Source organism: Labrus mixtus, chromosome 10 (genome assembly GCF_963584025.1).
Source record: "Labrus mixtus chromosome 10, fLabMix1.1, whole genome shotgun sequence".
In the NCBI taxonomy this organism is placed as follows: domain Eukaryota; kingdom Metazoa; phylum Chordata; class Actinopteri; order Labriformes; family Labridae; genus Labrus; species Labrus mixtus.
The window spans coordinates 14,208,487-14,228,662 of record NC_083621.1 but is presented as its reverse complement, the minus strand read 5'-3'; the positions used below and the strand labels follow the sequence as shown (position 1 = coordinate 14,228,662).

The 20,176-nt window shown below is 38.6% G+C and overlaps 1 protein-coding gene and 1 long non-coding RNA gene across 2 annotated transcripts in view; one reads left to right on the top strand and one right to left on the bottom strand.

Annotated features, from left to right (window-relative positions):
* The window catches only part of sowahd (sosondowah ankyrin repeat domain family d), a 257,121-nt gene that overhangs the window by 8,672 nt on the left and 228,273 nt on the right, over window positions 1–20,176 (top strand). The window lies entirely within an intron of this gene.
* The window catches only part of LOC132981524 (uncharacterized), an 82,976-nt gene continuing 75,238 nt past the window's right edge, over window positions 12,439–20,176 (bottom strand). Inside the window, exon 4 of the long non-coding RNA XR_009674587.1 lies at window positions 12,439–12,568. This is a non-coding gene — a long non-coding RNA (uncharacterized LOC132981524). The remainder of the gene's footprint in view (window positions 12,569–20,176) is intronic.

Below are 20,176 nucleotides of genomic sequence, written 5' to 3'. Positions count from 1 at the left end.
CTGGATCATTGTAGAGTAGAACCGGGTCAGTAGATCTTGGGGAAGGAGGTCTCTGAGATGTACTGGTAGATGTTCCTCTGCATAAAAAATTCACAAGTGCAATTATTGATACTATTATGCTTGCTGAAAATCTCAATAAAAAAAAGTTTAAAAAAAAATAAAATAAAAAGATGTACTGGTAGATAGGTTGCAGGGCAAACCTTCAAGTTTCTTGGATCCACATAGTGCTTTTGTGTAAAGTCATGGTTGAAATGCTGGTGGGCTGCTCCTAAGGCCCACTATCATTTTTAAGTTGTGCTTAATAAACTCGAGCACCAGAGGGCTACCTGTTCAACATCACATCTGTACTGTTCTATAACACATCTAGACTACTGTGAAAGTTGTATGGTCTGCACATTTTTAGGAGTTAATCAGTAGAGTCTCTCCATCATTGTTGTAATCAGAAAATGGCGGAGGGGAGGAAGCACATCTTTGGGGTGTCCAGTGCTGAACGTCAACTGCTGCCTCTTGTCCGTCAGGAAGTTTGAGAACTAGAATAAATGCAGACTGTCATATCAGTCGTCAGCCATTAAAATCTTCCTCTAGACGTTTACAGAAGGAATATTTTCATATTCAAGGTAATTTAAACAGTGTTTTCACTGGACACCTCTGTTTTATAGACTGGCAGGAACATCTGTAACCATAGCAACTGCACATCAAATATATTGAAAGTTGTAGCCTTGAATGCTTGGAAGACATAAAAAAAATGTTTCAGGCACGGACAACTCAACCAAATACAACAACAATTAAATGACTAATAAATAAGTCAAACAAGTGCAAAAGTGAAGCAGCATGGCACCATACTTCATGAGTTTCTTTAATGTTTCTTTGATTTAATAAATGCGTGCACATTTCCATGATATAACCCATTGTTCTGTCTTTGGTGTTATTCTCATTTGTGACATTCAATTCAATGTGATTAAATTAATCATGGGAAGAATGTTTTGTGATCAGTCCAACAACATCAAATAAAACGAGATCAGAGTATGAAAGAGAACTGAATCAAAATAAATTAAGTGTGAGCAAAGACCTCAAATGTTAAGAATCTAAAGAGTCGTCCTAACCATTGAAAAAACACTTCCCCTTAAACAGCTTTGGAGAAACCTTAGGCTTAATAAGGACTGACCAAAGGATGCCTTCAACTCTCTGGTTCACCCTCACCTCCTTCACAGTCACCTCAAGTAGCGTCTTCTCATTCCTCTCTTGGGGAATCCATCTATGAAAGCAAGAACACAGAGACAGTAAGAGTCAAGAGCTTTGTTTTGTGGTTGGGGAATCAATCTGCAGTTTAATATGTGAGACAATTGTGAATAGAGAAATTATATTGGAGCAATAAAAATTCTCCAGGAAACTAGGGATGCATGTCAGCAATAACGTGGGTTGATGAGGCGTTAGGGTGTCAAGGGGTCGAGGTAATATGTTGTATAGCTTAATTGGACAGTTGGACAAATATGGAGTTTAGTTTGGTAGTTCAGCTTAAAGCAATGATGAGTTTCATGCAGGAGATTATCACAGACCTTCCATGTATAAATATTCATCTTTTATTTTACAAAACCACCATTTTCTCCTAACCTTGACACATTTGCCTTGTACATGTCACCAAAGAGAGATTTTTAAAAAAATATGTTGGCATTGAACTTTAAAAAAAAAAAAAAGGCTTTAATTAAATTCTGGTTGTTTAACAATAAACAACGAAATCAATTTGATTTTCCTCACACACAACATTCATAATAATATTGGGGGTTAGAGTTAGGATTCTAACCCTAACCCCCAATATCAATATAAGGGTTAGCGTAAGGGTTAGAAACCAAAACCTAACCCTAGTAAAAAAAAGAGAGACTTAGAGACAGGTTTATCTATTAAGCCAAATATCCATAATCTAAAATGGACAAAACAATAACAATAAAAAATAAAAAATAAATACAGACAAAGGCTGGAGCTATACTGAACCATACTGTACACTCTCAGTTTACACTACTGCCTACAGTCACAGCATTGACAGCAATGTGGAAAACAGCACCTCAAAATAACACTAATGTCTTTGAATTGTTATCAAAATCGACTGAGACAGGTGGTGGATATACAGGCGAGCATTGATAATAGAGATGATTAAAGAGGGAATTAAATTGTAGAGGTGTGTTTTTCATAAAGAATGTTCTCAGATTTTCCGTACATTCTTCTGAACCCTAGTTTCTACATACAAAAAAAAAAGAGTCTGTTGGCAAAACAATGACCTGAATAACTGAGCTTATAATATCCATGCAGGAAACAAAATGTGAACTGATGGTTGGCTTGGTAACTCTTTAAAAAAAAAAAACATTGTACATTCCCACTTGCCATTCAACCCATTTCGCCAAAATGTGCTTTGCTGAGCTTACTGTTGTACAACCACTTATCTTCAGGCTAAAACTGTTTCGCACAGGCTGCAGAGAAGAAGAAGAAGAAGCAGCAGCATATGCCACAGGTGATTTCTGGAGCTAAGGGGTGTGTCAACTGCTCTCCTTCAACTTTGGCCTTTGTTCTGAAGCTGAGGCAGCCTAGGCAGCCGAGGCGTCTAGCGGGAGCCGGCACCATAGGTTGAGCGCGGGGGTTAGATGTCGGAAGTGCTGGGCTCTTCTGGCTTAGAGGCGTAGGTCTGAGTGAGCATGCAAAATTGGCTGTGAGTTCAAAGAGAATCAGTGAGAGTAGGGAGTTGAGTAGAAACCTGTTATTTCTCTCTCTCTCTCTCTATCCCCCCCTCTGATTTCGTCTCTCTCTCTCTCTCGCTCTCTCTCGCTCTCTCTCTCTCTCTCTCTCTCTCTCTCCCTCTCTCTCGCTCAAGCCTTTTCTAATGATGACTTTATCTGCCTCCCACTGGAAGGCAGAGGGAGCAGCGGCCTCAGGGCCTGCAGCACGAAGGTATCAGCATCGCAACTCATGCGTTCCTCTATCTCTGCTTTTCATGTCAGCCCTACTTTAGCTATTTAGCCTTGAATATGCACAAGTGGAATAATTTAAGGATGTCCAAAGTCCGAAATTTGCTTTCTTATACTCTCCTCTGGTTATCATCAAAAAAAAGTTTTTTCCCCCTTCTCTTTCAAACCTGTCAAATGGATACAGATATGAATGTTAGACGTTTGGGGAATAGCTGATGAACTAAATCTAAGCGTAGATGAGCTAAATAAGATTCAATCTGTGAGCACACCTGTGATGAGAGTTTTCAAAGAGGAATACGCTGACAAATGACAATCCCTTTGATCCATGCTTATTCTTTGACAACGTGACAGAAAAAAATGATCCTCTCCACATGCAAGATGACGTTTGCTACAGGGCATACGCAGGCACTTAACCATGCTTCTTTGTAGAAGGAAAGTTTGGGTTAAAAACTAAATGAATGTGGAAACTAGACTTCACAGGTGTAAAATAGGTTATGACACAAAGGTAATCCAGGGTTATCTTGTTTACAAACTTTTCCCACTCTTTTACCTCAGTCTGAACTGCAGACAGACATGTTCATCAGCCATTTCTATCCATCTCTCTGCAATTAGCTTCACTGGGACACAGTTGGAACATATGACACTGCCATTTTCCTCCTGAATCCAGCGATGCTTGTAAAACAGTGCTGCATTATGAATGCCTCTGTAGTCAGAGACTGAGAACACTAGCATTTTGAATATAAAGTCTTTCATGAATGGATTTATACGACTCCTTTTATATTTTTCAAGAACATGGTGTCTTTTACAATCTTCTCAAGAGCCGTCGTGTTTTACCACTGTTGATTCGTTAAGACAATGTGCATAAGAAAAAGTGATTCAATCTGTGACCACACAGTGTGCAAATCAAAACACATTTTTACCAATTAGTTACTGTATTATTAACAGTTTCCAAACAGAAAATGTGAAAATATTCATTATAGTAGCATTAACAGTGATCGCAGAAAGTGTCAGGTCTGTAAAATTAATTCAAGGTTTCTTAATAACTGGGTAATGATGGAAGGGGAGGAAAATGAACTAGAGAATTGAATCATTACCTTTATTCTCTTATTACGAATCAAACAGTAAAAGGTGTAAAACTAAAACGTTAAAATAACCAGGAAGAAAAATGTTCTGTTCAAAATCAAATGTTGCCAATGAGGGCCAAGATTTAAAGGTCACATATTATCCTCTTTTTTCAAGATGTTGAAATAAGTCTAAGAGCCCAATACATGTCTGAGGTTTCTTGCAAAAAATCCACTCTGATCCTGTATTTGATCATGCCTATGAAGCCCTCTATTTCAGCCCTGCTCAGAACAGGCTGTTTCTGTGTCTGTAGCTTTAAATGCAAATGAGCTGTGTTTGACCACGCCCCTCTCTACAAGGGCTTTGCTGGCTCTCGCTGTCTTACATCATGCACAGTTGTTTACTGTAAGAAGGCAGACTCAGAGGTCAGAACAAACAGCTAGCTTTGGGAGTGTCACGGACCTGGGGGAGGAGTTACTGCCCTTTGTGATGTCATGAAGGGAAAATGTCCAAACGGCCTGTTTGAGCACACATTTTCTGAAAAGTGGAGCAGGTAAAAGACAGAGAGGATGAACTTTTCTCATAATTGGGGGGTTTGTAGACAGACTAGGGACACATATTAGTGTTAGAAAACCATTGTGAAGGGCATTTTGCATAATAGGTGTCCTTCAACGCAACACAACAATTAATCTAGTTTTCCAAAGAGTAAAAACGTTGAATTCCTTAACTTTTTTTTGTTTCTCAACAACAAAATAACAGTTGGCCAAAAAGCTGTTTCTCAATTCCAATAATTCCATTAATACTTGCTACACTGCCATACCAGCAAGTGCAATATTGATTTACTTAAGACTTGTGCATACACTTTGCCAGTTCTTTTTTTTTTTCCTTGTGTACTTCAAACTACAAGCACAACATTTGATGCCTTTCCCTTTGTGTGCCACATTAGAACAGGGCGGACAATCTTTTGGTGTGATGAAATATTCTGTGTAACAAAATAAATGATATAGAAAAACCCAATCATTGCTGCAGATTGGTCAGCAGGGTGCAATCCTAAAACATTTTTGAGTATTTGAGTAGACTGCATTTTTGCTACAGTCGTCAGTGTATAAACTATGCATATATTTTTGAAAAAGTGTTATTAAATTGTCTCGGAATTCAAAACCGGGACTATTAAAGCAAAACTTGCATTCATTTGTCATTTTTTTTGGCCAATCAAAGGATGAGTAGGATGTAAAAGTTTCTAATTCCACTTCTTAACCTAGTGCTAAAATATAATGAACTAAAATATTTCAGCATTGCAATAACCCTAAACAGATTGTTGTCAATAAAAAGGTCTCCATAAAAAATGACAAACCTCTGCAGTAATTGAATAAGTAAGCACACTTTTTTAAAATTATTTTTGGGAACTGGTTTGAAGGAAAGAATAAAATCCCATTGGAATCCTTCTTAAAAGTTGTGTTATAGTCTTTGAACTGAGTGGATTATTATACGTTAGTCCTGTTTGGTATTTTGATCCATAGTGCAAAAACATTTCAAACCATAGAGTTCATGAAAACATGGAAATGTGCTTGTGTTTGTTGTCCTTGCTCCTTTCTAAGCCAAGGACTGATTTAGGCTTCTCCTCACTTTATTTGCAAAATGCTTGTGGCTCTAAATTTAATTGAAACCCAATTAAAATCACAGCATGAGAACTCTTATAATAGTCAAAGGTTTTTCTTTAACTAGTGAGGTTTATGGAAATTGCCTCTTCCCTTTAACCATTATTTAGTCTACATTTTGATTTAACAGAGGCCACGAGACACTAAAGTCAGAGGAGGAATGCTTCCTCTGCAGCAAACTGACAAACAAAGCAGCAGCTGAAATCAACTCAAAACTGCAAAAGCAGAGAGGTATGATTTCTCTGTAAGCCTTTGTCGAATGACCTTGCCGGCCTGACAGGAAACATTAGCAGCAGGTTCTTGGTTGTGTTATCTGAGAGAGTTTACAAAAAAAAGTCCTTGTGTTCTATTTTCTACAGTGACCACAGCTTTCTTGGTTCAGCAAACAACAGTTTTTCAAAGGTTGCTCTGATTTAAGGGCTCCCGGTCGGGCAGAGACCTGTTTGGCAAAGTGTGTACTCATTTTACTCTAGCCTCCCGACTTGCCCTCTCTATTTATTGAAAAAATAGCCAACAAATAAAACAAAAAACTGCATGTGAGAGGAAAATCTGAGGAGAAAAAACTGCCCGTTTCAATAGCCAAATGTAATAAAAATGTATGAATATGAGTTAAAACTCCAAGCACTTGACTTGACCTCTTTTCTTCATCCGATAAATATTTTTTGGATTAAGATATGCACTTGTTGCAACAAATATCAAATAAGATTTCGTAGAATACTACTACCATTTTCAGGTCTACTTAAAACAGTTCATGCCCTGGAGCACTGTGAGTTTGTTTCTTTAATGCATTAATTGTTCCTGATGTCAATATAAACGGTTCAGCGATTTCTTTCTAACAGGATTCCAATGTGAGAGAGATGGATACAAAGAATTTCAAAAAATACATACTTAACCTTAGACAGGGCTTATATGACTCTTCTGCATTCTTATGAAGGGACAATAAGAGGACAATGACAGGACTATCCTTTAAAGTGACTTTTTGGACCTTAAAATAGCATTAAAAAAGAATGCTTTTGTTTTTCCATGGAATCATTTTTGCACAGAGCAAGGGGTTTCAATTTTATCTGGCATCACTAACATTGCTTTCCTTTCAGTTACCAAGATAGATGGTTTGCACGCCATGGTAAATGGTAAACAGGCTTGAGCTTGTATAGCGCTTTTCTCGTCTTCTAATCACTCAAAGCGCTTTTTACACCGCAGGTCACCCATTCACATCCATTCACACAATGATGGCAGAGGCTGAAAGTGTCCATGGTAATGTGTCCATCAGTATTTATTAATCCATTCATGCGCCGCAGATTCAGATGCGGGTGTGTCTTTCAGTTTTAAGTTTTGTTTCCAAGAACACATCAACATGCCGCCGCAGGACCTGGGGATCTAACCCACAACCTTCCAGTTGAGAGATGACCAACTCTTCCACTGAACCGCAGCCGACCCTTTCACATTATCATTTCTGGTCTGTTGGTAAACTGTGAGTAGGTGTCAGAATAATCATTAGTTAGTTATAAATTCAGAAAGTTCACATGAACACCATTACATAAGGATTTTAAAAAATACATTATCCTTGGGCAGCCATGAGTATGGACTATGTGTGGGGAAACAATGTACTATCCATGCTGTTTCCACCTCTTTTTTCTGCTTTTTTAGCAAGCATATATCTGTTTAAATACTTTAATTATAGTTAAAAGCATTTCAGATTTCATTACAGATAATCCTTCTTCCTCATGGACTGTTTTCCTGCATACAGCCAAAGTGGATGTTACTTGTATACTGGAAAATCTAAACCCTCCTGATATCAAAGTCCAGTCACTTCATACAGATTCTTCTTTAATGCAGAATCTGCAAAAAAAAGATTTTAAAAAACCCAGATTCTTTTCTCTCCTTACCACTGATACCAGCCATATGATCCATGTGCCAGCCAGTGAGCAATGGCCTAACCAAGCAAACTGAGGCTTGAGGTGAGGAAACAACACCAATATCTGCAGGAAAGAATACCCAACCCTGATGTGAACACTGGTTCAGGTGAGGATGTCTGACATTTACTTTGTGTTAGTCTGGGTCGTAGAGCACGAAAGATTATCCGTCTGTATTTATTTTTTTTGTTCTGACAAACCCACTGTCGACATTTTCCCAGCTTTTTGTCGTTTTCACAAGCACAATGTGAGTGATAGGCTGTGAATTTTAACTCCTTTCATTTGCATGCAATTCACACACAGATAGCACTTTCACAATATTGCAAATGTTCAAACCCTTCAAATTATTATTTTTTCACATCAATATATTTGTGACAATGTAACATGGTCATTTAGCAATTCTCCCGCTGCATTATGGCCCAAACTCACTGGTGATGATTGAAGCAAATCTCCTCTCATCATTAGAGAAAAAGAACAAGGTAGAAAATTCTTCCTTTTAATAAAACATGGCCATTATTAAGCTCTTGTGGAACACGTTCTTGCAGTAGGTCCTCAGAGGCAGTCCAAGGTTTCCCACGTGATCATGTGAAAATAATTTATAGCTTCCTTTTGTATAATAAATATAGAGTTAATTATAGAGATGACACAAACTATATACTTTTATCATTCTTTCCTGGAGTGCTGAGACCCAGACCTTATACATCACCACAACCATAAAGACAACAATACATTCGGCAATGCATGTATCTTCCTTTACAGTGAATATTTCTGTAGCAGTGCTCTCCCTTTTGGCAAAATATAGCACATTGGTGTACTGTGCTGTGCTTTATATGCTGCTGTTTGATGGAGAAGGCCAGCCACTAACATATCTCACTTGTACCAGCGCCTGGGGAAAGCTGACTGTATTTCAGGCTTCACTACAAGGCGCTTCCAGCAGTGCACTAAGCAGAGCATGTGTGGTTTTATGAACAACATGCCTAGTGTGTCTTTGATTATATACTGTTCTGCGCCGGCCTCTCACTACACATCAACTCACTGCCCTCTCTCACATCCACAAAAGAAGCCACTCTACCCAAGCTTTTCCAAGCAGGAAGAGGTTACAAGCTGCATTCATTACAAGCGCTTCTCAGACAGATCGGGCAATTACCATGTGAAGGTAACTTGTATATGTATTGTGCCAGAGAAAGTGGGTGGGTGTCCTGGTTGGCTTAGGGTTGAGATGGCTGCCATCCATGTGTTTTTTTTTTCCAAGAAGATGGATGAAAATGAGTCCTGGTGCTGCAGAGAGGAGAGTGGATGTGTAGTTTTGAAGCAGAGCAGGATAGCTGTCAAGAGTCAGTCATGGATGAGATGTTCCTATCCACAGCCTATTAGAGAGCTGTTTATCAATGCTGCTGCCAATCAGGCCGACTCATGGTTCACCCATTCTAATCTGGACTTCATAACCTGCTACATATGGTGCAAGTTCGGCTCATTATGCTGGGCAGGGGTTCCCTCTGTCCTACTGATTATGTGAGTCTAGAGGAGCTGCAGGTACATACTGAATGCCAAAAGGTTGAGACCATGTTCTTGACTGTGCATGTGTTGGAAGGTGTGTGTGTGCGTGTATGGTTCTGGGGACACGAAATATAGAAAGAGATCCCATTTTTGTTAAACAATCAGTATCTGTATAAAATAATGTTTTGGCATACTGTGAAGCAGAGAAATTCACTTCACATGTGTCAAATAAATGTTGAACTACACGTATGCATTGCTCTGGCCAATCCTAGTACCACTTTAAAAAAGTGGTCCCAAGTGGTCCACATTGGATTCAAATTAAGAATATGTATCAATCGATATCTATTTTTTTATTTTAATGCGAAAGATCCTAGAAAAGCATGTCATGTAGAGCGCTGCACATTGCATAAGCACAGCCAAAAGCTACAGCAATTTATTGGACTGCACTGGGTGGTAGCATAGGGCAGTGAGCGCAACAGGAAGCAATTAAAGAGTTTAAACCTGACCTTTAACCCTTTCTCAAACCCAAAGTGTGTTTATCTGCTCTATCGTGACTTGCATCATCATTAGCATGTGATTATGTCTTAAACTTACTACAGTGGGCAATATAGAGTTACAACAAAGGTCAGAGAGTTCATCACTAACTAATCAAATCTAAACTAGCCCTTCTACAGTGCAGTATTTCAACTCTATCCTGCAGCTGATCAGGGATGCTATTTGGAAATGTGACTTGGATATGTGGTCATATTTTCTTGTCCTCCTCTACTTGAAAGTCAATATGAACTAATCAAGTGATCACACCAGCAGAGTTACGTAAGAACGAGATCTCATGTTACATTAATCCTGATCATTTACCGTGGTAAGTAAAAAACAGGCGATGCTTCTTTATTACCATGTCTTATATGAGACTGGAAACAGTTTAGTGTGATGTGATGCACAGTATGTAGCTATCAAGTGCGGAAGTACAAACTTTTTGTCTGAAATGAAGATTCAAACGTTACGGAGTCATTCAGATATTCATTGATTTTGTTCCATCATTATGCTGGAGAAAGTAATAAAGGCTGTTTTTAAGCAGTTGATAGAATTTCTGTCTCTACAGTGGAGATTTTCAGTACAGAACCATAAAGAACTTTTGATAAATATAAATATGAATTAATTCAGGTATTTATTTAACTTAAGGGGACATAATTCAACATCTTCTTTTGCTAATATATTCGGCAGAAAGTCTTCTAAGAGAGTCCACCAGGGATCTTTATGACTCCTGATACCTCCATAATGATTTATTCATTTTAGTGGTGTCCCTGTAAATAAGCAGGGCCGTGCTGTATTCTTCAGGGAGAGCAGGACTGCAATGAGAGCTTGTATTCTGATATTGATAGGTTTGACTTCAAAGGAACCAAAGTCAATAGAAGTTTAGAGTGTTAGAACAAGGGGTTAAAAAAAAATATGCCCTTCAGTTTTTCATTATGGGACTGCATCTCTGCTCATTTGCATGTATCTCACCTTAACATTAATGTCTTTAACTGCATTTTCTGTTGATCTTCGCCTTCCAGAACATGTTCAAATTTAACAGGCATCCCTGTCTTTCTCTTATTGTTTGGGTGCTGACACAAAGTAAGAATGAAATATGAAGTATTTGTCTGTTTTGTATCGCAGTAATCAAACATAATTAATCACTGACACCATGTCCAGAAAGTGTTTTTTCCTCCATTTGTGTTTTTGTCACAAATGAAACTGTCACCAGTGTCTCTTGTGGAAGGTGTAATTACATCAGGGATTTCTCGAATTTCAGCTAGTGTTGTTTCTCAACATATTGCTGAGCAGGGACCTCTGAATGTAATCTCTGTAGGAATTTTGGACCAGGCTTGCAGTGGTTAATAATTCAGCCGTGAGCTGGAGGCTCTCAATGAGGTGAACTATGCAGCAGTCTTGTTAAACATTCATGTTCTCGGCTATGCCTCGCCCCTGGAAGGCATTTGACCGCTGGAGCGATAACTCAAAAGGTAAAGGCTTCTCATTGATATTAATATCAATTTGATGTCTGTGGTGTCAGATCTGGCCCTTCTCAACAATATGCCTGTGCGACTCCGAGCCTCCATTGTTTCTTTCTTTTAAAGAAAGCCTTTATGAGTGTGCAGGCTTTATGTACACTTTCTTTAAATGTATGGTGGTAGAATGCAATTTTCCCATACACTTTCAGATTTCTTGGAATGAAGAGGAGGTTAAAGACATTCAGATGTTTTTAATTCCCATGTTTGGTGACTTCCTTTTCCAGATCTTTTTTTTCAACCCACTTGTGCATTGTTCTATGTGCTTAAATTTTTATTTCTGTTAGAAAATGAAGAACAACAAACTGGAGGACATCTTCCAAATGACTTCAAAGCACACAAATACAGTATCACAGCATGGAAAACAATAACAGGAACATCTAATGTGCATTATAAACTGCGTCATTAGTACATGATCTCAGATGAAGGGGAACTTTTTGTCAGTTGTTCTTTTAAAAAAAAGGCAGCTGCCCCTAACTTGTGTGGAGAAATATGAATGGAGAATAAAGAACTTTAGCTTTCATTGTAGTCTAGCACAATGAAGAATCAGCAGGGTGGTGACAGTGTGGCTGGAATAAATCCAGACTGTACAGTCACAAGTGACAGCTGTTGCACATAATTTCAAGGTGAGGCGTTTGACAAATTGTTGTTTCTGCAGCACTGAACAAAAAGAAGAAAAACAATAAGGACGATAATTCTTTTGGCTTCTACCTGGGAGGAGTTTTTGTTTTTTATAGGTGAAAGTAAGGGTACATCAATATCAATAATGGATGCTAGTTGAAGAGATTAAAAACACTACTTTTTTTTCAGAAGATGAGCAGCATTGGTGAGCTGTGAGTCTCCTTTACCGCAACCCCGAGCATGCTCATCAATCATGCTCACAGTACAACAACACAAATTAGTTCTTTTTGGGTGGCAGTGATTTATTAGAATGGCAGCTGGATATGCAAGACTAAATTGTTTTTCTGCACTTTCATAATTCATTTAATTCTCCACACAACAATTTTGTGGCAGGTCAGTGCTGTGCGCGGGGTTTGAATTTTTCAAAGTGGTGGCTGATGTAATTGTGTTTTGTACTCCTCCACTAAAGATCTGAGCCTGTGGGTACGAGTTAGAACTGGTAGTTGAAGCAGCCTAATTGACACACTGCTCCCTGTATCTAAGGAGCCCTTTAGAGCCATCTTGCAGTTTTTTTTTTATTTCTACACAAACAGTCAACAGGCAACTTTTATGTCCATAAACAACAGCTGCCTGCACACCAGCAGGTAGTGACCCAGTTAGGATCTTGGCACAGGTAGATCAGAAACATAATAACAAGTACAAATGCCCGCTTAAGATCATTTTTTATAAATATGAATATGTAATAGGTATTTGTCTGTTTACATATTTGCATTTCCCAAAAGTGGTGTGGGCATTTACTAAAACCATTGTTATTTCTGTAAAAAAAAAAAAAATCATTAGTATGTTTGACCTTCCTGAACAGCCTGCAGCATTGTCATGGATGCGTTCTAAGATTTCTTTCAAGTACTATTCATCTGTTTAGCAAAGTATATTTTGAGATAAACATAGTTTGGGGCCATTGTGCAACATTTTGGGATTTTGCCATTTTAGATGAGGGTTTGCATCATAAATCCCATCTGTGGTTACTTTGTTGCTACAGCTAAATGTGAGTAATACGAAGACAATAAGTTCAAGTTTTTATTTACTTTTGCAAGACTAAAACCTTCATTCTAACCTTATCATTCATTCTAACCTTAGGTGAGATTAAATGGTAATTTAAGAGCGTCAAGATCCTCTTATGTGACATATCTCAGCAAGAAACTAGAAAAGGGTCATAATGTGTGGGGGAGTTTGATTTTAATGTTTAAAAAAAAGACAAAAGATTTATACATGTAAAAAGTTACATATAGCCCCTTTAATAAAGATTATTGCTTATTATGTTGGTAGAAACATCAAGGACTGCATTTCACTCACAATGTATTTGTTGATATAAATGAGTTGTATATGAACGTCATTTCACAGAGATATGGCCGTGAATGGAGTAAATGTTTTTTTTCCTCAAGTGTTCTCCAAACATAAAGGAGGAACAAAAGTGGTTATTGTCCAGCAGTGAGTTACAGAGCCATGCTAGTCCTTATGACAGCCCCCTAAATGAAAAGAAATATCACCTGAAGAAGACCTCTGGTCAAAACCTTCTGATTTGAGCAAATGTGTGGGCATATATTCATTCTCAGTCTGCTGGTTTTACACTTCCCTGCACCTACCCAAGTTTACTGACCTTTCAAATTTAGAAAATATCTCTAAAGCTTCACCCAAACCCCAGCTCACCTTCAGGCTTTGATTCTTTTAACATACCTGCAGCTTCACCTGTGCATTCAGAAACTAGTTTGTCATATTTGGTACTCAGTTCATACTGTAGACTTTCCTTAATGGTCATAAACATTTAAAAGACCTATCAACATAACATCCTACGAAACATTTCTTATATGTAGCTAAAGTCTTAAAAAAAAAAAAATCATCAGTGGAACAGACCGTCATTCATTTCCCAAAATATTGTTAACACACCAGTGAGTTTCAGTTCTGGCCCTGGTTGTGTATGTTGCTTCATTACACACATTGGACACTTCATTTTACTCATCTATTATACTTAAATGGTCAAATTCATTATGACTTGCAAACACACAATCTCTGCACGATTGTTTCCAACAAAAACACTTTGTACTCCTGGTCCTCCTGTTTGAGCAGTATTTGCCAAAGACACCTATTTCATGAAATGATTAATGCTTTATATGGAATAAAAGATTTATGTCTTTGGTAGATTCAAACTGGCTTAGTCCTGAAAGCAGCTGGCATAAAGAAGTAGTAAAGTATTGAGAGATGAACTGATGCATGTTTGCTTTATGTCTATTCATGGGATTTATTGAATAAAAAAAAAAGTACATTATCACCGGCCTAACCCTCTCAACGCAGTTGTGTTCTGTCAGGCACCAACAGAAAGCAAGCTGTTCCTTTCTAAGCTCGCTGTGTTTGGAAATAAGGTGTCAGGCCCAGTAGGAGAAATGTTGAATGGAAAAGGTACATTATAATAGACATGTAATTATCATTATACGGCATTATGGCCCGTAGTTAGGAATGAAGTCTATTCATAATCCCTTTTAACAAGGTTTAAAGAGGGAACAATGATTGAATTCATATTAGAGAATATTACACTACCTCTCATTATCAGCACCTAAAATTGAATTCATCATCTCTGACCTTTGTTTATCTCTATAATTAAACTAAAATTCTTCATCTGAATGAATGAAGTATCTGCAGCACAAACCGCCCTGATATAGATTTAAAACATGTGCATTCTTTCATCTTAAATGTATATTCCCATGTACTGTATATTCCCATGTTGCAGGATTAGTTCAGCAGTGACTTAAAAGCCAAACATCAGGGTTACAGCAGAACCGGAATATTGCACTAATTTATTTACTGCTACTGCCCTCATTTACAAACACGCCCAAATGTAAACATGCCTTAAAAAACATGCAGGGGCTTTGTAGATTTTTGAGTGTGATGCACGTTTTGGATTAAAATTTTACAACAGTAATTAAAGAATCACAGATGTAGGCCATTAATGATGGAATCTGACCTAAAGACACGCATGTTCATCGCTTTCAGAAGTGGGCATTTGATGGAAATGCCTAGAAGGCTGCGTTCTAACACCCCGCCTGTCAGATCTAGATATGTAAACATATGAGACTTCACACAGCGACAAGGGCACGAGGGGAGAGATCTATCACATAGATGACACCCCAGGATTGTCTTTAAGCTTTCCTGATGTTGCACACATAAATTAGCACGAGCCAAACTTGCATCAGTCAATTATGCTGGGGGCGGCGATTAGTGTTTGAACACAAACGTTTTGGAGAGGGGGATTATCCCTGTCAGCCCAGAGACCCCAACCTTCACCCCCTCCCCCCCAAGGTGAACATCCTGATGATAGCAGACAGGTGGGGTTGAAACTCTGTTCCAGTTTTAAGATCAATAAATGAAAAGTGGAGCTTTTACAAATGTATGTTTATGTAATCACCTGATCACAATTCAAGGTGAGCTCAGAAGTTAAACATTAAGTGACATTAACATCTTTTCAAACAAGTACAATTTCAACAGTGAGAACTCATCCATTCAACTGAAGCAAAACACAATATGCCAGTTTACATTCTGTCAAATATTATTTTTAGTTGAAAGGTTTTTCACATCATTGATCAGGCTTTTGACGGAAAAGTGATCCGCTACAATTTAGATACTCAAATAAGAAATATTGACAGTCACTTTCACCTCGTTTCAGGGAGAACTCATATTTGTTTTGTCTTTGCATAGTAAAAACTATGGATTTGAAAAAGTACTCCCCGTACAAGACAAACAACCTCTGAAGATGCCACCTTGGGGTCTAGACACTTTTATCGTGAGTGTGTGTTGTTTTACAGTTTTCTTATGATTTGAGAATACTAATCAGTTAACCAAAAATAATCAACAAATGAATTGATATTGGAAAAAGTGGAAAGGGGCTTTCACGCTTTCAAAATACTGCAGAATATTTCGAGCAGGAGCTGCATGTGTGAACGCAAACAGCTGAGTTTTTCACTCGTTCTTCACCCGGAGTTTCTCCTGCCAGCCCCCTACTATTTTTTCCGATGTCCGAGTGAGCTGATGTGAGAACGCCGAAAGATATGATCCCGAGAACTAACTGAATGTTTTGCTTTGTCAGTCTAACATTTATAGCGTTATTACGTATTTACTGACTGTAATCGCTCTATCCCTTCTACTCCTCTGGGTTCTTGGGTTCTTGGTTCATTTTCTAAAGAGGTGATGTGGATCCTTACTCACTCTCAGTACGTTCCATGTGAAATTGTTCAGTTCGGCATGCTTCTATAAAACTTGTTGATATGGAACTATTATTGGGTTTACACTCCTCTGCATGGTGTCATTGTTACCATTAGGTGAATGTTGGCAGTGTACATTTCATGCCCTCCCTCTTTTACTAAGCTCTACTCTACAGAGATTGTTTTACAGCGGAGTCTATCCACAAACAGTCTGCTAATGACTCCCTTTGTTTCATACAAGATATGGATTACCATCGATTATGATGAGCGTCAGTGCGTGTGGCAGATGGTGCAATAAGACAAATTATTTACCAATACAGCACATTATCGTAACAACTCTCTCGTTTTCTTTTATTTATGTGCACTTCTTTTCTTCATTTCATTCCCTCTCCCCCTCCTCTTCCTCTCGTCTAATGCGGTTTATTTTTCTTAATCTACTGTATCTGTTCTTCGATCGCGCCACTTGTTCAACCTTAACCCGCTAACTGATGCAAGGCGAGGTAACTCATGAGGGAATTACCGGGTGAAATGTATGCTCTTTATCTGGACCGGTGCTGGGAAGCATTATAGCTACTCCCATCACAAACCTGGACAATACCTTCCTCGCAGAGCGCAAACAAGATGTTTATTTAATTTACTTTCTAATAAATTGTTTAACCAACTGTACATTATAGAGGAGGAGATAATCCCCACCCCCCCTCCCAACTCCAGGGGATTAAGGTAATGTCACAGAAAGACAGGAGGAGACAGGTGGACTACAAGACGTCCTCTCTTATTTCATGCAGTAATGAAATTTAATTATGAATCTCTGCTAATCTCTTTCACAAAGGTCTGGAAGATATTTCCTCGACTGCAGGTGTGCCGGAGCCCACCAATCAGCAGGAGTTATAAGTCTGATTTACATTTCCTGTCTGAGATGTACTCCTGGAGCTTGAGCAGAGCTGCCTGTAGTGAATACAGGGGGGAATTGTGATTTTTGCATGTATCAAGAGATTATTTCTTACTCCCTGCCTACGGCAATGTATTGTTGTGCAAAGAGGAAAGAGGACTTTTTACAGTAACACGTTACTAATGTAATAAGTAAAACTGTCTTGTGGGATAATTTACACATAAATACGGCAGAAATCAAGTATATCCTCTGTTTACAACATGTTTACAAGGAGGGGACCGCCTCGCGTATAACACAAAAGAAGAATAACATAGCCTACTCACTGCTTATTTGGATGTCATATAAGTGTCTTTAGATCACGATTATTCAGTGTCAATTTATGTGCAATATGAAGCTATGAGTTAACCAAAGTGTGCTAACATTAGCCTGCTAACACAACAATGCAGTGCACAGGCCGTTGCAACTCAAGCCGAGGAGAATTAATGGTTCTTAAATATGGCGCGTTCTAATTCATAACTTCTTCTTGCGAAAGCGAGTTGAAGAGGGGTTGGAGGTGTGCCGCTGGAGGAGAGCGGAGGCTTCAGATTAGTGGAGATGTCGCCAAAAACAGCAGGTTGTTTTGGTTCTGTGCTGGTGCTCATGGGCGACATCTACTGGTTTAAAAAAGTTGCACATTCTTCCTTTAAAAACAGTTTAAAGAATGACCTGTTTGCACAGCTATGCTCACCTCTTAAATAGGAATAATTTCTGCTGCACAATATGTGACTTATTCTTCTCTCACTAGTAACCTTCATCATTCTTATTCATTTCATTGTCTAGTCACTTTAAATGCTGTTTAAGCTCCTGCTGAAATGAACACTAATGCCTCTGTCTTAAGACTGCTCCATTATGTCAAGAATCATTATCACGATTATATTGATTGATATTGAGATCACGATTACTCACTGATTTTACAATCTGGCTCACCTGCATTGATTGAACTTAACATTCTTAACACTTTGAAAAGAAGCAATATATGAAAATAAAGAAGTGAAAAATAACAATATGATAATAATAAATTAATACAAATAAATGAACTATGTTATTGATGTAGTGCTGATGATCTCTTGTGGCCAAAATATAACTAATACTTTGAAACATTAACCACATGGCTAAACCTTTGGATAAAACGAGCCCAACACAGCATGAAGCACAGTAATCATTTAATCTTGATTATCTTGTTTTCATGATTGTGGGAAGCAAAAGTACTGTGGGTAATTGGAGTTACAACTATGTCATCCCTTGAGTTAATGTTCATTAAAATCAATTTATTGGCCTTTTATAATGTTTTATTTGTCATAATGTTTTAAGTATTGTTGTCAATGTTTTTTATTGTTCTTATTGACATGCATGTAGTTATTGTTGCTGCTTTTGTTTCCCTTTTACCTTTATATATTTTTTAAGATCATTTTGTAAATGTCCTGTGTGTGTCATGTGTGGACCTGCTGAATAGCAGTTGCTACCTTGCAGTAAACAAAAACATTTTGACCCAGATAACATTTTGTGTACCACCTGTAGTTCATATGACATTTTCTATTATTTAGAGGCTTAAAAGATTAAATACTATCTTACCATTCAGATTTTCATTAAATTATAGTCAGAGTGTTTTTTAGATGACTTGAAATTAAAGTTAACCCTGTACGTTTAAAGCTTTCTTAGTGAATCCAAGCTAACATTTTTGTAAGAACATCATGGTAGCTGAACAGAACAGTATACATGATTACATCCCTGAGCAACAGGTGATGGACTCTGCTCTTATTCATACAATGGCCTTCTCCCCACACAATCATAACCATTACACTCACATACACAAAGCTGCATCCTGTAAAGTTTCTCTGCTGTATGAATCTACAGGGGGGCTTCAGTGTCAGGCTGCATGATTCTCTAAATTTAGATCAAGGCCATGCCAGTCAAGCTCATATCTGTCAGAGCCTGTGAAAGAGACAGGAGAGCACACATAAGCCTAGAGTCTCGAGCTGCATTATTCTGTACGGAAGAGCCCCTCAGCGTGTTTATGCTCATTCAGTGAGACAGCTGCGGGCATCTCCAGCCTGCCTCGGCCTATGTTTCTTCTAGGCTCTGTAAGCCAGCCCCATTCATCATGCTCCAACAGCCTTGCTCTAATTGGGCTGCATCCCCACCTGCTGTCACTCATCACCTCCTCCACACTGAGCTGGAGGAGACACAGATGTACCTGGTCCGGCACAGCCCCTGTCGCAGCACACCAGAATCCACATTTGAATTGCATATGTGGGCAGCTGAGCCCCGGCATTCCACACTGAGCTGATCCCAGGGATGTCTATCCTGTTTCTTCCTCTTGGTACCTGCCTGCCCTTCTCCTCACAGTGGTGTGGAAGCCTGGTAATGATGTGGCCTATCACTTTAACTGGAGAAAGAGGCTACATCGCTGCAGGATGCATCCCCCTCCCCCCCCCCCCCCCCCCCCCCTCCCCTCCCCAATATGGCAAGCACATTAAACATTCCTCTTCCCTGGATAGCATGTGTCCTAAAGTTTTCGAGGCCTATTTTCATAATAGCTCATCTTATTTGAGTGGAGCCTGCCACTTCACATAAGAATTGCAGATACCCTTTAGCTGCCGAGCAGAGGCAGAAGACATCTAATGAGCCTTTGAGATTTCCATACTAAACCTACCATAAAATGCCCAACGAGCACGGAGACGTGGAATTCCACGGTTTCCAGTTTCAGCGTAATAGACAAGACACCAAGCCAAAGTCTCATTTGCTCAATTTGATTTTATTAATAAATAAAGGATTACCACTTTTGTTCAACGGAAGATTGAGTTAAGATTTGTAAGGGCTTTGCTTAGACTAGTTGGACTAACCAACGGGGAGATTTGCATGTGTTCACATTGTTTCCTGTATACTTCAACTCTCCTGTCAAACTTTGCAAATATCCTTGGCCAAGGCAATTTATGGCTGACAGAAGCAAGGGTGGAGAATTTTATGTGCGCACAGCCCATTTAGTCCATTGTAATTGACACTGGCGGATACAAAGTCCTTGGGCTTTCTAGATATCATTTTACGCTGTATTTCCTGCTGTTCTTCAATCTGTCAAGTTATGGTTCCGTATCTGCCTCAGAGTTCACACTGGTTAAATTATATTGTAAAATACAATACAAATCATTTCAAGAAATACAATTTTTTTTTTTTATCAATTTGAGTTGAAATAAGGAAAGAAATAGGATTTCTGCTTGTTTACGATTTGCTTTTTAAAAAAAAAAACT